Consider the following 15,036-nt stretch of genomic DNA (forward strand, 5'->3'; position numbering starts at 1 on the left):
AGACCTTGCTTTACGAGCATAAGAGATGAAGGTAGAATTGGTCCCACTAGATGTGCCAATTTGTTTGTAATAAATTTGTGCAGTAAAATAAAACTTCAATCACAAACAAATAAGAAAAAAAGGATTTATTAATAAATAATGTGGGTTACAACTCTGTTTATCCCTTGATTCTTCCCTCCAAATTTTTATCCATAATTCGAGGGCCTTAGCAGCGTATTTCTCGAAAGTAGGATGATATGCATCTGCTTAATATATTTGATGATCAAGAAGCATGTAGCAACACTTCATTTGGATCTTGAATATTTCTAGAACTTTGAGCAAGATATATTTGACATGTCTTTGATATCATAATGAATATTCCAGGAGTTTTATGAAATTTCGGAGATTGCATATTTGATCTCTTTGTGCATATTCCGAGAGTTTCTAGAATTACTGAGATGATTTTTGAAGTACATACGTAGCCTTATTTATGGGCATGAATTAGGATTTGGGTGGATTCGGAACCAAGCAACCCTAATGGGCTCATCTTGTAGAGGCTAGGGTTGTAATGCGAGCCGGGCCCAGGCCTAAACGGGCCTCGTGGGCTGGTCCTAAGTGGTCCCGGACTTCGTGAGCTTTTTTGTAGGAACTGGCCTGGCACCAGGACTACTAACTAATAGTCCTGGGCTAAGTGGGTTGGTCTCGGGCCTAAGTGGGCCTAAATGGGTCGAGCCTATTTTTTTAAAAAATTTTATCTAAGGCAATTTCTTGTAAATTATATATATATATATATATATATATATATATATATATATATATATATATATATATATATATATATATATGTATGTATAAAATAATCTCGGCATCAAACTTGCAAGTTTATATTTAATACTTCAAATTAAAGTTCAAACTTACACTCATCATTGCATAATAAATTAATAATACTTCAAATTAATCTAACAAACTAAAACATTAAGCATAATACGTCTAATAATTTTAAAATAACACAAATTGTCTCAAATCAACTTAAAAATTTTAAATATGAATGTCTGCAGAACGCGCAAGACAACTCTTTATATGCCTCCTTAAATAGCATGTGCCCCTCCAACTTTGGATGATGAGTGAAGACTCGACCACAGTTCTTGCACTATACTATGTAAACTTCTTCATATTCTTCTACCATATTAAAGTGTTCCCAAACATATGAGTGCACTCTAGAATCACCGGGCATTATTTAACTTGAATTAAGAATTTGAGATTGAGAAATGAGAGATGAGTGAAGACTTGAGGACTTGAATACTTAAATTTGAGTTTGAGAAATGAGAGAGATTGATGATTTTGTAAGAAAAATGAAAGAATGAGAGGGTACTTATAGCTGAAATAGGAAAAAAGTGTAATTATAAAAAGTCTGGGGTTAAAACAAAGTTGGGGAGGGGTTAAATGGCTATTTTATAAATAGCCAACGGCTATTTTGGCAGGTCAAAAGGCCATTTTTTTAAATGCCATAACGGCTAGAAACGGCCATATTTGGTAGATTTTTTTAAAAAGAAAAGTCATTGGGCCGGTTTTCGAACCGCCCACTTCCCAGCCGGTCCCGGGCCCGGGCTCGGGCCCAAACGGTCCCTGTCTCGCGGGCCTCAATCATGGGACCGGCCCACTTCCAGGCCCACTCCCACCAGGCCCAAACGGTCCCTGTTCCAACAAGTTTGTATAATGATTTCGGACTTGGGCGTATGTCCGAATCGGGTATTGGAAGACCCGGGAACGTTTCAGCGCCTATTGTAGAAGTTAGCATTTTTGGAAAAATTTCATAAGTTTGGGTTGAAGTGCATTTCAGTGTTATCGATGTCCGTTTGGGATTTCGAGTCTAGGAGTAGCTCTGTATGGTGATTCTGTTGTTGGGAGCGCGATCGGAAGTGAATTCGGAGGTCCGTGGGTCGTTTTGCAGTCATTTGGCTAAAGATAGAAATTTGAAGGTTTTTGGAGAAGTTTGACCGGAAGTGGACTTTTTGATATCGAGGTCAGATTCCGATTCCGGAAGTTGGAGTAGTTCCGTAATGTCAAATGTGACTTGTGTGCAAAATTTGAGGTCAATCGGACATGATTTGATATGTTTCGACATCGAATGCAGAAGTTTGAAATTCTAAAGTTCATTAAGCTTGGATTGGAAGTCGATTCATGATTTTAGCATTGTTTGATATGATTTGAAGCCTCGAACAAGTCTGTAATGTATTTTGGGACTGGTTGGTATGATTGGTTGGGGTCCCCGGAGTCTCGGGTGGATTCCGGATAGTTAACGGATCAAAAATGAAATTTGGAGAAGGTTTGATGCAAGTGGTATCTGGTGTAACCGCACCTATGAGGTTTTGGCCGCAAGTGCGGAGCCGCAGAAGCGGCCATGAAGGTCGCTGATACGACTTTGGCTGGGAGTGTTGGGACCGCAGATGCGGTCGCTCCGCCATAGAAGCGGGACCGCACCTGCGGTGAAGGAGACGCAGATGCGAAGTGGAGGGTCTAGAAGAGTATCGCAGAAGCGGGCCATGTGTCGCACCTGCGGAACCGCAGAAGCGGTCAAGTGACCGCAGGTGCGGAAAGGCTGGAGGTAGTGAGATGTTTTAAAGTCGGGATTTGGCCATTTTCTTTCATCCTTCTCTTGGCTTGGGCGATTCTTGGAGGGTTTCAAGAGGGGGTTTTCATCATCAACGACAAGGTAAGCTATCCCCACCTATCTTGAGTTAAATACATTGATTATGTACGGATTTGAGTATGAAAGTTGGTAGAAATTTGGGGTTTTGGTGGAAAGACCTAGAAATTATATTTTTGGATTTTGACCACGATTTTGGGTATGAGATTGAGAGTAAATTATATATTTGAGTTCGTGAGGTTGTGGGTAAACTTTATCTTCGAAAAATTTCGGAATCCGGGCACGTGGGCCCGAGAGCGTTTTTGTCAACTTTTCTATCGGGATTAGGAATGGTTATAAATTGAATTATAATGAGTACTTGAGTATATATTAATGGGTTTACATGATTAATGGCTAGTTTTGGAGCATTTTTGCATCGAACTGAGTCTTCGGAAGGGCGTGGAATGTCGGTTATGGAACTTCGGAGCGAGGTAAGTCTCCTTTCTAACCTTGTAAGAGGGAATTATCCCCATAAATAAAATAATTGGTTATGTGCTCCTATTTGTGGGGGCTACGTACGCACGAGGTGACGAGAGTATGTGTGTAGCTACTATTATGTTTAAGTCTGGGTAGTCTAGGACCCAAAAAACATGTTATACTTAGAATATTTGTAATCTTATTGACATCCGAATTGCTTAAATCCTATCGAATTGGTAAATATATTTCTAAAAGGATTAAACTTTATTTTTCTTAAATCATTAAAAGAGAATTGGCTTTTATTTGGATAAACGTTCCCGGATAAATTCTTAATTGGCTGTTTGAATGTGTGTATCTATGTGTGCCCGCGTCACATGTATGATTCGCGAGCGGGGTGTTTGTTTATTTATGCTGACCGTGTCGCATGTATGATTCGCGAGTGGGGTAATAGATGCATCTATGGTTCGCGTCGTTCGACCATCGGCAGTGCACATTTTACATTTATATTGGATCGAGTCGTACGACCTCGACATGATATGCGCATACTTGTATTGTTGCTTGAGATTTATAAATGTTGATATTTATCTTTCTTGGCCGGAGATAAATTGATAAAGATAATGAAAAGTAAATCTTGAAAATCCATTATTATTTGGTAAGTTATTTACGTGCTACTTGGCTTTATGAATTATAATTGTTTGTTTTATAAAAATCCATGATCTCCTCACATTTTCACTATATTATCATTGGACCACTAGCAAGTGTCGAAGTCGACCTCTCGTCCCTACTTCTTCAAGATTAGACGGGATACTTGTTGAGTACACGTTGTTTTCGTACTCATACTACACTTGCTGTGCATTTTTGTTGCATATGCACATGCATCTCTAATGGCCTAGTAGGCGTAGCAGCATGGTTGATACGGAGACTTAGATGAGCTACATTTCTCGAGACGACCTGCAGCCAGTAGAGCCTCTTTCAAATTACTGTATTTACTTTCCGTCCAATATTGTATTCCGGATGGTTGTTGTATTACATTATTTTTTAGAAATTGCTCATGCACTTGTGACACCGGATTCTGGGATGATTATGGAATATTCTGTATTTACTTCTAAATATTCTTTTATTTATTTTCGTAAAAATTATCTTTTAATATCTAAATTGAAGGAAAATTTTCAATTTTCAAAATTATTAAGATAAGAATTAAATTAAGCATTTATGATTGGTTTGCCTGACCGCGATGTCCGACGCCATCACGATCCTCAGTGAATGTTGGGTCGTGACAGTCCAATTGGATTAGATTTGCTTAAGTGACAATCAACCTAAGCAATCCAACACTTCACCTTCAACCTCTAGCGGATTCTTTCGACCCAATTACAAACTCATTTATAGACCCGATTCATTTTCACAATTCCAAACACCAAACACCTTATTTTTAAATGCATAAGTGCTAGAAATTCGATTTTACAGTATATAATGCGAAGAAATATTCTAAAAGGTCCTTCAACTATTTTTAAAGACAAAAATAAAAATTAATGTTGTCAAACAACCTCTTTGATTATATATTTAACTAAAAAAATTAACAAATGTCATACCCTATAAAATATCTAAGGGTGACACTCATTAAAAAAATTAATTACATTAATTAAAAAACATTTTACTCTATTAACCTATGTTTTGCTATAGGTTGTCCATCCGTCCGTCTGGAATAATAGACTCCACAATCGATAGAGCAATTACAATACTCTATCGATATAATTGACTAACTTGATGTTCTATAACCCTGTATGTAAGGTAAATACTTACCCTGAATGTAATCTTTAACAATGGCAATTCAAAATCATATTATATCATAGCCTTCCAAATTAGCTTTGGATGCAATTAACTCTCACTTTATTCTGCTCCATTGCTAACGAACCAAATATCTGAATCATATCATGCCATGAGTCCAAGCCGTGAAAATAGTCTTTTGCAGAAATACAAGTTGTGAAAATAGCCTCTTACAAAAATGCGTAAATGTCATAAGTTCAAGCTATGAAAATAGTTTCTTGCATAAATGCAGGGTAAAACTACATACAATAGACACTCGTGATCCAGCCCTCAAAACCCTATGCATGGCAAGAGCTAGCTTAGTGAACCGGGAAGCCCTTTTATATGACGATAGAAGTTAAAAAGATAGATTAGACATAAAGGGTGTTTGGCTAAGCTTATAAACTGGTCAAACTAGTTTATAAGCATTTTTCAACTTAACTGGTAAAGTTAAAAGTGAAGTCAAAGTTCTTATAAATAAAAAATAAGCAAAAAGTCATAAACTGGTCACCCCAACTTATGAATTTTTAGCTTATAAGCACTTTAAGTTTAACCAACATTTTTACTATTTTATCTTTAAATTATTCCTTTTTAGAACAAAACTCCTATATCAATACCCACTGCAAGTATTTTTTTTCAACCAAAAACCACCCTACCCCTCCTTCAAGTCTACAATTCTCATTGACTATTTAAGATATAAATTCTCAATTCCTTTGAATATTTGTATCTATTTGATTGTGTATTAATCTTTGAACCATATGTATTAAATGAGGACATAACAAATTTTTGGTATATTACTTTCTAAGTGTTATGGTGATAAAGAAAGTGTTTGTTTCTCTTCAATTATTTTATCCTATTTAGATTTATTTTTTACTAAAAAACTTTTGTCAATTTATTAATTATTATAACTTATGATTACACACGTATTTTATTTATCACAAAAATTATCTTATCTAAGCACGATTATATTTAAAATAAAATGACAAACAAAATATTTTGTATTTGAATCATTCTGGAATTTAAAATTTTGAAGAAATTACAACCTTATATAAGTGTAATCAGTTATAAGGGTATTTAAGTTATTTTATCAACATTTTTTTATGAAATACTATAAACTTAATATTAATTTCAGCACTTATATCCAAACATATACTACTTATTTATTAAATCAATTTCAAACTATTGAAAATAACGCTCATCACTACTTCAAATAACTAATCCATACAGGCTCATAGTAAAGTAATTTTAAGTTGAATAAGGTATGTACTATGAAATCAATACATTCTTTCTTTTTATTCCTTTTTTCCAAAACTGACAAGTGACAACTAACATTTTAAAACAAAACAATATTCGCTCGGTCACTGTGTTTATTATACATGTTGAACAACTTTTAACACAAATGTTAACTTTACAAAACATTTAAGCATAGTCATTAGCTCAAATTGACGGCCTCTAACAAATCCAATCACAGCATCAAATTGCACACAGCCAAACATTAGAGATAAGTTTTGAACTGAAAAACTTAACCTAAGTTTGAACAGTACTAATTAATTGGGAAATAAGCTACCAAAGGTTGAATATAAAGTGCCTTCTGCTCAGGATACATGAATATCTTCTCATAGATTTCTCTCTGAAGTCTGACATGTGAAATTTTCATGAACTCATCACAGCAGAAAATATAAATAACCAAAAATCACATAAAATAACACCCCCAAGAAACTTTATAGAAAAAACAAATAGCTCTCATACTTAAAAAATTGATTCTTCATGCTTTAAATCGGAATAGCGTATATAGCCCATAAGGCATGTAATCATCGAGCTACTGCTTTTCACAAATCTGCAAATATTTCTTAGCCCCAAAACAAAACGTAATCGTAAAACGAAAAATTAGGAATTAGTGGGAGATCAGGAGAGTAAAATAATGGATTTATCTGTCACTGTTCAATCAGAAACACGGACCAAATGTGTTCATCACATCTCCCAAATATTATAACCAAAAAACGAGAATCCAGAAATTAATAAAACGCAAAAATGGGAAATCTTTTTGAAAATAATATTGAGAAATCATCAGAGACTTAAATACTAAGAATCATGGAATTTACCATCATATTGTTGCAGTTATTTTCTCGTCATTTGATTTCGGTTCTATCAAAACTGAGAGAACAAAAATAACAAACAAACACAAAATCGAAGGTAGTGCAGTGCCTCAGAAATAGAAAGACAACGAACAGAAGAAGTAGTAGCAATCAAATAAAAGGGAAGCCTATGCAAACCGGCGAATTCAATACTGTCTCTGTACTACCGCAGGTGCCTATATATAAGCTAAAGCAACCAGGTTTTGTGATTCTGAAACCCTAATTTTGTATACTTTCAAAGTGGGCTGGGCTAGGGGTATCGAATCTTCTCGAATTGAGGCTGAAGACCACAACATTGGGCTGGTTCTAATGAGGCCTACTTTGATGAATTGGAACAGCCCATAACTCAGGGCAATTCGTGAAAATAGAATGAGTCGGTGGCGAAGCTAGGAATTTCATTTAGGTGTTCAAATTTGAAATAAGTAAAAAAAAATCGGATAAAAAATGTTCAATATATGTTATATACTATTAAAATCTAATAGTTTACCTATATATAGTGTAATTGTTTGACGAAGGGTGGTTAGTTGATCACTCATAGGGCTATGTACTTTCGCCCCTGGCATGGGCTAGCTAGTTTTTGGACTAGTAATTGAAGAATAATCAGCATTTATAAAGTCATTAAAAATAATTACTAATATTTTATGCTGGGATAAAATCTGGATAAAAATATCCTAGCTGAAAAACGAAAAGTTTTAAGTAGTATAATATACTGGATTATGAAGCTCCTACTTATAAAATTCCAACATATTACGTTGGAACTCTATCACATTATGAAATTCCAGCATATTATGCTAGAACCTGAATATGTTGGAATATTTTTAGATTTTTTAGGTATTTTTGTTCAATTTTTTTTACATGAAAAAAGTGGCTAAATTTCGATTACTTTTGAAACTATGCCTAATTTTCAATTAACAGTTGTAAATTAGGCTATTTCTGAATTTTTCCTCCCGTAATTCCTCAGCATTTCTCTTTACAATATGTCTTATATTAGTTCTTTTTTTCCCGTCAATAATATGTCTTGTCTATATCTATCTATTTATACTATATTAAAAGCAAATAATATGTTTTGTGTATATCTATCTATTTATACTATATTAAAAGCACGAAGGCCCTTATCAAAATGTCATTTGCCTTCCTACTCTTTGAAAATAAGTTTTATATTGGACAAATTTGTAATTTAATTATTTTTCTAATATTATGACTTTAAAATCAACAAAATTTTTAGTTATTAATTTTTCCTTGTTTGGATTAGGTCGAATTTCTTAATATATAGAAATTTAAGTCGAGTAATATTCTGCTTATATGTTCTTAATAAAGTCCCTCATAAGAAGTTAGATAAACTCTGTATGAGTTATGGAAAGAGTTTGCTTCTAACTTGAAAATTCTGAAAGTGTGAAGGTGTTTGACTAAGGTGGGTCTACTGGATTTTAAACAAGTAATCATTGGACCCAAGACTTTTGATGCTTTCATTGGTTATGCTCAAATAGTGCTATGTATAGATTTATGTCTTTGAATGATACTTTTATTTTTGAATCTAGAGATGCAAAAAAATTTGATCATATTCTTTCATTGAAAAATAATGTGACTACTTATGCTTCTACATCTATGTCTGTTTATTCTCATATTATGTCTTCTTGTAGTGCTACTACTAATGAGCATGAAATGAACTTAGAAGGAGTAAGAGTCGTAGAATTGAAGCTGGCTTTGGTCCTGACTTTATAACTACTTTCTTGACCGTAAATATTGATCTTGATATTTTGAATGATGAATTAGTGTCTATCTAGTTAATAGAAGACGACACTAAGACTTATAATGAAGTGATGAGGTCAATAAATGCTAGTTTTTGGAAAGAGAGCATTAAAAGTGAATTCGGCTCTTTAGTTTCTAATCACACTTGGGACTTATCTGATTTGCTTAAAGGTAACCCATAAGTAGCAAGTGGATATTTAAGAAGAAATTAAGACCTGGTGGTACAATTGAGAAATATAAGGCTAGACTTGTTATTAGGGGTTTTAACCAAAAGAAAGGCATTAATTACTTTGACACTTATTCTCCTGTGACTATGATAGTGATTATTAGAACTCTTGTTGCTTTAGTAGCTATTCATAATTTAGTAATACATCAAATGGATGTTAAAATAACTTTTCAAAATGGTGATTTAGAGGAAGAGGTCTATATGACTCAACCTGAGGGATTGTGATACAATGACACGAGAATAAAGTATGCAAATTGAGAAAGTTTTTATATGATCTAAAGTAGGCACATAAGCAATTGTATGAAAAATCTAATAGCACATTAGTGAGTAATGTTTTTGTTGTTAATGCATTTGATACTTGTGTTTATTCCAAGATGATATGATCATATTATGTGATTACATATTTGTATGTGGATGACATATTAATCTTTGGTCCTAATGTGAATGTTGTGAATGAGACTAAGAATTTTTTATCTTCTAAATTTGAAATGAAAAATCTTGGAGAAGCAGATGTGATTTTAGGGATTAAAATCATAATAGCTTCTAATATTTTTTTTGTTATCTCAATCTTATTATATTGATAAAATATTGAAAAGGTTAAATTATTTTTATGTAGCTCCTGTGAGAACTCCTTATGATCCTAGTATACACTTGAGAAAGAATAAGGAATTTAGTATTTCTCAAACTGAATATATTAAGATGATTGGTAGTGTAATGTTTCTCATAAATTCTACACGATCTGATATTGCTTATGTTATTAGTAGATTGAGTAGATATACTCACAACCCCAGTAGTAAACACTAGAATGTTCTTCATCATTTGCTAAGGTATTTGAGAGGTACTATGGATTGATATTTGTATTTTAATAAATTTCATGTTGTTTTAGAAGGACAACAAACTGGGTTATTGACAATGATGAAGTTAGCTTCACTAGTGGCTATGTGTTTACTTTGGATGTAGGTGCTATTTCATGGAAGTCTTCAAAACAGACTTATATAGCATTATCTACTATGGAGTCTGAATTCATTGCTCTTGAGTTGGCAGGACAAGAACCCGAGCGATTGAGAAACTTATTGGCAAATGTGCCCTTGTGGGGAAGACAAGCTTCACCAGTTTCTCTACTTTGTGATTCACATACAACAATTAAAAAAATAGTGTATGCAATGAAAAATAAGACATATCTGTATTAGCCATGGTGCGGTAAAACAATTGTTGAAACATGATGTTATTTCCTTGGAATATGTACGATCCGAAAGAAATTTGACGGATCCTTTAACCAAGGGTTTGGCAAGGAGAGTTATCCTTAAAACGTTGAGGGAGATGGGGCTATAGCCCATGGATTAAGGAAGTATGGTGGATACCCATTTGTGATCAAATGAAGCCAGATAGGACCTCATTATGTACTACATTTTCTATCCCTATGGCGAGTGATAGTGCTTTATAAGGTTGAACTTATTTTGCTCTTAATGATTCCATAGTCTTAAGGTGGTCTACGTGTAGATAGACTTTATGGAACCAACTACGTGAGTGTAAATGTGCGGGAGCCTTTTATGAAAGACTTGGGAAGTCTTTTTAGAGCACTCATGAGACTCAAGGTATGTGCATGACTATAAAAGCACTTTATTAGTGTAACGGCCCGGTCGTTCGTTGTGAGAGTTTAAGCCTCATTTCCTCCATCTATGCTTATTTATGTATTGTTCAGCTTTGTTGAGTTGTATCGAGTTGGTAGGTTTGGGTTCGGAGTAGTTTTGAAGTGAAATGAACACTTAGTCTCTTAGTTAGAAAGCGAAGTTAGAAAAGTCAATCGAAAGTTGACTTATGAGTGAACGAATTCGGATTTGAATTTTTATGATTTGATTAGCTTTGTCGGGTGATTTTAGACTTAGGAGTGTGTCCGGAATATAATTTGGAGGTCCATGGTAGAATTAGGGTTGAATTGACAAAAATTGGAAGCTTAGAAGTTATTAGGCTTGAATTCGAGGTTGATTTGGTGTTTTTGTGTTGTTTTGGGTATTTCAGAGGGTTGACTAAGTTCGGGTAGTGATATATAACTTGTTGGAATTATTGGTTGAGGTCCCGAGGGCCTCAGATGAGTTTCGGATAGGTTTGAGTTGTGTTGCGCTCGTTTTTCTTATGTTTCGACGTCGTTTCTCCAAACATAAATGATATCATATTGAACAAATGAGCTCCGATTTATTTGTTGATTGAAGCATTTGATCCATATCGTAATTACGGACCCGTAACAAAAAGAATCGCCGAATTTAGACATTGTATGAGGATTTTATGGTCATTTTACTAAGAAATAGGTTGCTAGATTTTTCAGAGTAATTACGAAATTACCACTGGCGACGTATTTAAAACTCTGCACTATTTGTAAATATTGAAACCAACATATCTCTCATTATAAGGTCAAATTGAGTGATTCAAAAGCCTAACTTGACTAGAATTTCACAAAGAATCTATTAGAGGCATAAAAAGTGAGTTTCAGGATATTTTAACACGAGAAACGAGGCTAAATAACTAACAAAAAATATATAAAATAAGGGTTTGTTCATTCGGTCATTTTGAGTTGAGGAGCTCGAATTTGGGCGATTTTCACCATATGGATTGGGGTAAGTGTTCTCTACTCGGTTTTGGTTATATTTTATGAATACATCTTGGTTTTTAGGATTTGATTGATGATTTCAAAGTGAAATTGAGGGAATTAGGGTTTGAGTTTTGGAGAGTTTTAAGTGAGAATTTGAGGGACCAAATGGAATCTGATTTTGATGAATTTTATAAGGTTAGACTCGGGAGAGGACGAGGTTTATTATTCTGTCATTTTTGGCTGAATTCGAGACGTGGGCCTTGGGGCGGGTGTTGGCCGATTTCGGATTTTTGGCATATTTTATAGTTTTTATTGTGGAATTCGATTCTTTAGCATATGTTGATGGTATTAATCTGATTATAGTTTGATTTGAAGCTTTTGGAGACCAAGTCCAGAGACGAGGGCATCCCGAAGTAGGATTTTACGCGGTTAAGGTAAGTAATAGTTTTAACTTTAGCCTTGAGGGTATAAACCCGGAGAATTTGATATAATGTGACTGTTTGGAGGTGGTACCCATGATAGGTGACGGGCGTGTGGGTGTATACCTCGAGGGATGGAGACTTGGTCCGTCTCGTGGGGCTTCATGGCAATCATATGTGTTTACGTAGTTACTTGTTGTTGAACTTGTCTGTCTTCATGTTAGAGATCATGCTTAGGCTTTATTCATGCTCACATTATTTGTACTCAGTCATAGAAATTATTGTAAATGTTTACCTCAATCTCTATTATTTGCTAATGTGTTGTGATACTTGATGTGGGTTGTGTCCCCTTATTCGTTGATGATGGTGAGGCTAGTGAGGTACATGATTGAGTGAGGTCGAGGGCCTGGTTGTGAGAATATTAATACCATAGCGCGTGAGTTGTCCACGTAATACGTGAGTTGACCGTGCGAGTCCAGGTATTGATGTCATAGCGCGTGAGTTGTTCGCGTAGCACGTGAGTTGACCGTGCGGATCCAGGTATTGATATGATGACACGTGAGTTGTCCGTGCTTAGCGCTTGGGCTTTGGGAGCCCCTCCAAAGTCTGTACACACTCCCAGTGAACGCAGAGTCTTGAGTGTTTTGAGTGTGTTGAGTGTTTTAAGTGTGTTGAGTGTTGAGTGCGAGTGATGAGTGACGGAGTAACACTGCTGTGAGGTTGAATTTATTTGTGATGTTGCTGTATTTATCTATTAAATTTCTTTGTGGCATTTACTGAGTTGTGGAATTTACGTGTTTATTTTTATTTATTTTTAAATTGTGAAAATAAATAATTAGATTGTTTTACTTAGCTCGTCACTACTGCTCAGTTCCTTAGTTATTTCTTTTACTACTGAGTTGGTTGTACTCATACTATACCCTGCATTTTATGTGCAGATCCAGGTGAGTTAGAGCGCGGCGATCGTTGAGTTCAGGCCGGCTATCTTTGGAGACAGCAAGGTAGTTGCTAGCGTCCGTCGGACCTTGTTACTCATTTTGTTATTTCTTCTTTTGGACAGTTAGACAGTTTATATATCTTAGTTTATAGTTTTAGACGCTCATGACTTAGTGACACCCTGATGTTTGGGGCTCGTTTCCGTATTTTCTATCTTATATTTAGAGTTGATTTAGTTTATGAAAATTTTAAAATGTTGAAATGTTTTATTAATTTCTTATAATCGGTTTAGTAGTAATATTTTGAGGAATAGACTTGCCATGTAACACGATAGGTGCCATCACGACCATGGTTAGATTTTGGGTCGTAACAAGTTGTTATCAGAGCCTAGGTTACATAGGTCTCACGAGTCATGAACGAGTTTAGTAGAGTCTTACGGATCGGTATGGAGACGTCTGTACTTATCTTCGAGAGGATGCAGAACCTTTATGAAAACTTTACTTTCTTGAATTCTTTTCGTGCGGTATTGATTCAGCTTAAAGTTTAACTCTTTGAATTCCTTCCACGCATTCGTATGCGCACATGAGCACTCGATATCAGTTGTGCATCGACGAATTGTAATTCCCTGGATGAGGTGCGAGATGTGATTTCTGTGTATTGATGTTGGGCTAGTCTGGAGAACTTGAGGCCGAGTTTTGACTGTAGCTTGAGCACTGAGGTGTTGGTTATGTTAGCGCATGCGTGGACCTATATGTCCAGTAGTGTCCCTATTAGTGGAAATGGTGGTTGGATGGATACGTAATAAGTATGATGTGACCGCGAGATGAGTTCATATGATTTGAATGTGATGAGAAGGTATTGCTAAAGGTTTCACCTATTTAAGACTCCAGGTATGTTTTTAGACCCGTTCGAGGACGAATGTTTGTTTTAGAAGGGGAGGATGTAACGACCCGGTCGTTCGTTCTGAGAGTTTAAGCCCTATTTCCCCCCATCTATGCTTATTTATGTGTTGTTCAGCTTTGTTGAGTTGTATCGAATTGGTAGGTTTGAGTTCCGAGTAGTTTTGGAGTGAAATGAACACTTAGTCTCTTAGTTAGATAGTTAAGTTAGAAAAGTCAACCGGAAGTTCACTTATGAGTGAGCGAATTCGGATTTGGATTTTTATGATTCAATTAGCTTCGTTGGATGATTTTAGACTTAGGAGTGTAAACAAATATAATTTGGAGGTCCGCGGTATAATTAGGCTTGAATTGGCAAAAGTTGGAAGTTTAGAAGTTCTTAGGCTTGAATTCGAGGTTGATTTGGTATTTTGGTGTTGGTTTGGGTGTTCCGGAGGGTGGACTAAGTTTGGGTAGTGATATATGACTTGTTGGAATTATTGTTTGAGGTCTCGAGGGCCTTGGGTGAGTTTCGGATAGATTTAGGTTATGTTGCGCTCGTTTTTCTTATGTTTCGACGTCGTTTCTCCAAGCATAAATGATATCATATTGAACAAATGAGTTTTGATTTCTTTTTTGATTGAAGCATTAGATCTGTATCATAATTACGGACTCGTAGCAAAAAGAATCATCGAATTTGGACATCGTATGAGGATTTTATGATCATTTTACTAAGAAATATGTTGCCAGATTTTTCAGAGTAATTACGAAATTGCCACTGACGGCGTATTTAAAAATCTGCACTATTTGCAAATATTAAAACCAACATATCTCATTCATTATAAGGTCAAATTGAGTGATTCAAAAGCCTAACTTGACTAGAATTTCAAAAAAAAAAAAAAGCGAGTTTCGAGATCGTTTGACACGAGAAACGAGGCAGAATAACTGCCAAAAATATATATATAATAAGGATTTGTTCATTCGGTTATATTTTGAGTTGGGGAGCTCGAATTTGGGCAATTTTATAGGCGATTTTCACCATATGGATTGGGGTAGGTGTTCTCTACTCGGTTTTGGTTATATTTTATTAATAAATCTTGGTTTTTAGGATTTGATTGATGATTTCAAAGTGAAATTGAGGGAGTTAGGGCTTGAGTTTTGGAGAGTTTTAAGTGAGGATTTGAGGGACCAAATGGAATCTAATTTTGATGAATTTTATAT

The 15,036-nt window shown here is 35.2% G+C and overlaps 3 non-coding genes across 3 annotated transcripts; all 3 read right to left on the reverse strand.

Annotated features, from left to right (window-relative positions):
- Positions 1–6,473: 6,473 nt before the first annotated feature.
- On the reverse strand, positions 6,474–6,561 carry LOC142179693 (small nucleolar RNA R64/Z200 family). The gene has a single exon (XR_012708237.1). It is a non-coding gene; the product is annotated as a small nucleolar RNA R64/Z200 family (small nucleolar RNA).
- Positions 6,562–6,623: 62 nt separating this feature from the next.
- On the reverse strand, positions 6,624–6,706 carry LOC142179692 (small nucleolar RNA U54). Its single transcript, XR_012708236.1, has one exon. It is a non-coding gene; the product is annotated as a small nucleolar RNA U54 (small nucleolar RNA).
- Positions 6,707–6,947: 241 nt separating this feature from the next.
- Positions 6,948–7,025, reverse strand: LOC142179691 (small nucleolar RNA Z199). The gene has a single exon (XR_012708235.1). It is a non-coding gene; the product is annotated as a small nucleolar RNA Z199 (small nucleolar RNA).
- Positions 7,026–15,036: the final 8,011 nt, after the last annotated feature.

Source organism: Nicotiana tabacum, chromosome 3, assembly GCF_000715075.1.
Source record: "Nicotiana tabacum cultivar K326 chromosome 3, ASM71507v2, whole genome shotgun sequence".
NCBI classification, from domain to species: domain Eukaryota; kingdom Viridiplantae; phylum Streptophyta; class Magnoliopsida; order Solanales; family Solanaceae; genus Nicotiana; species Nicotiana tabacum.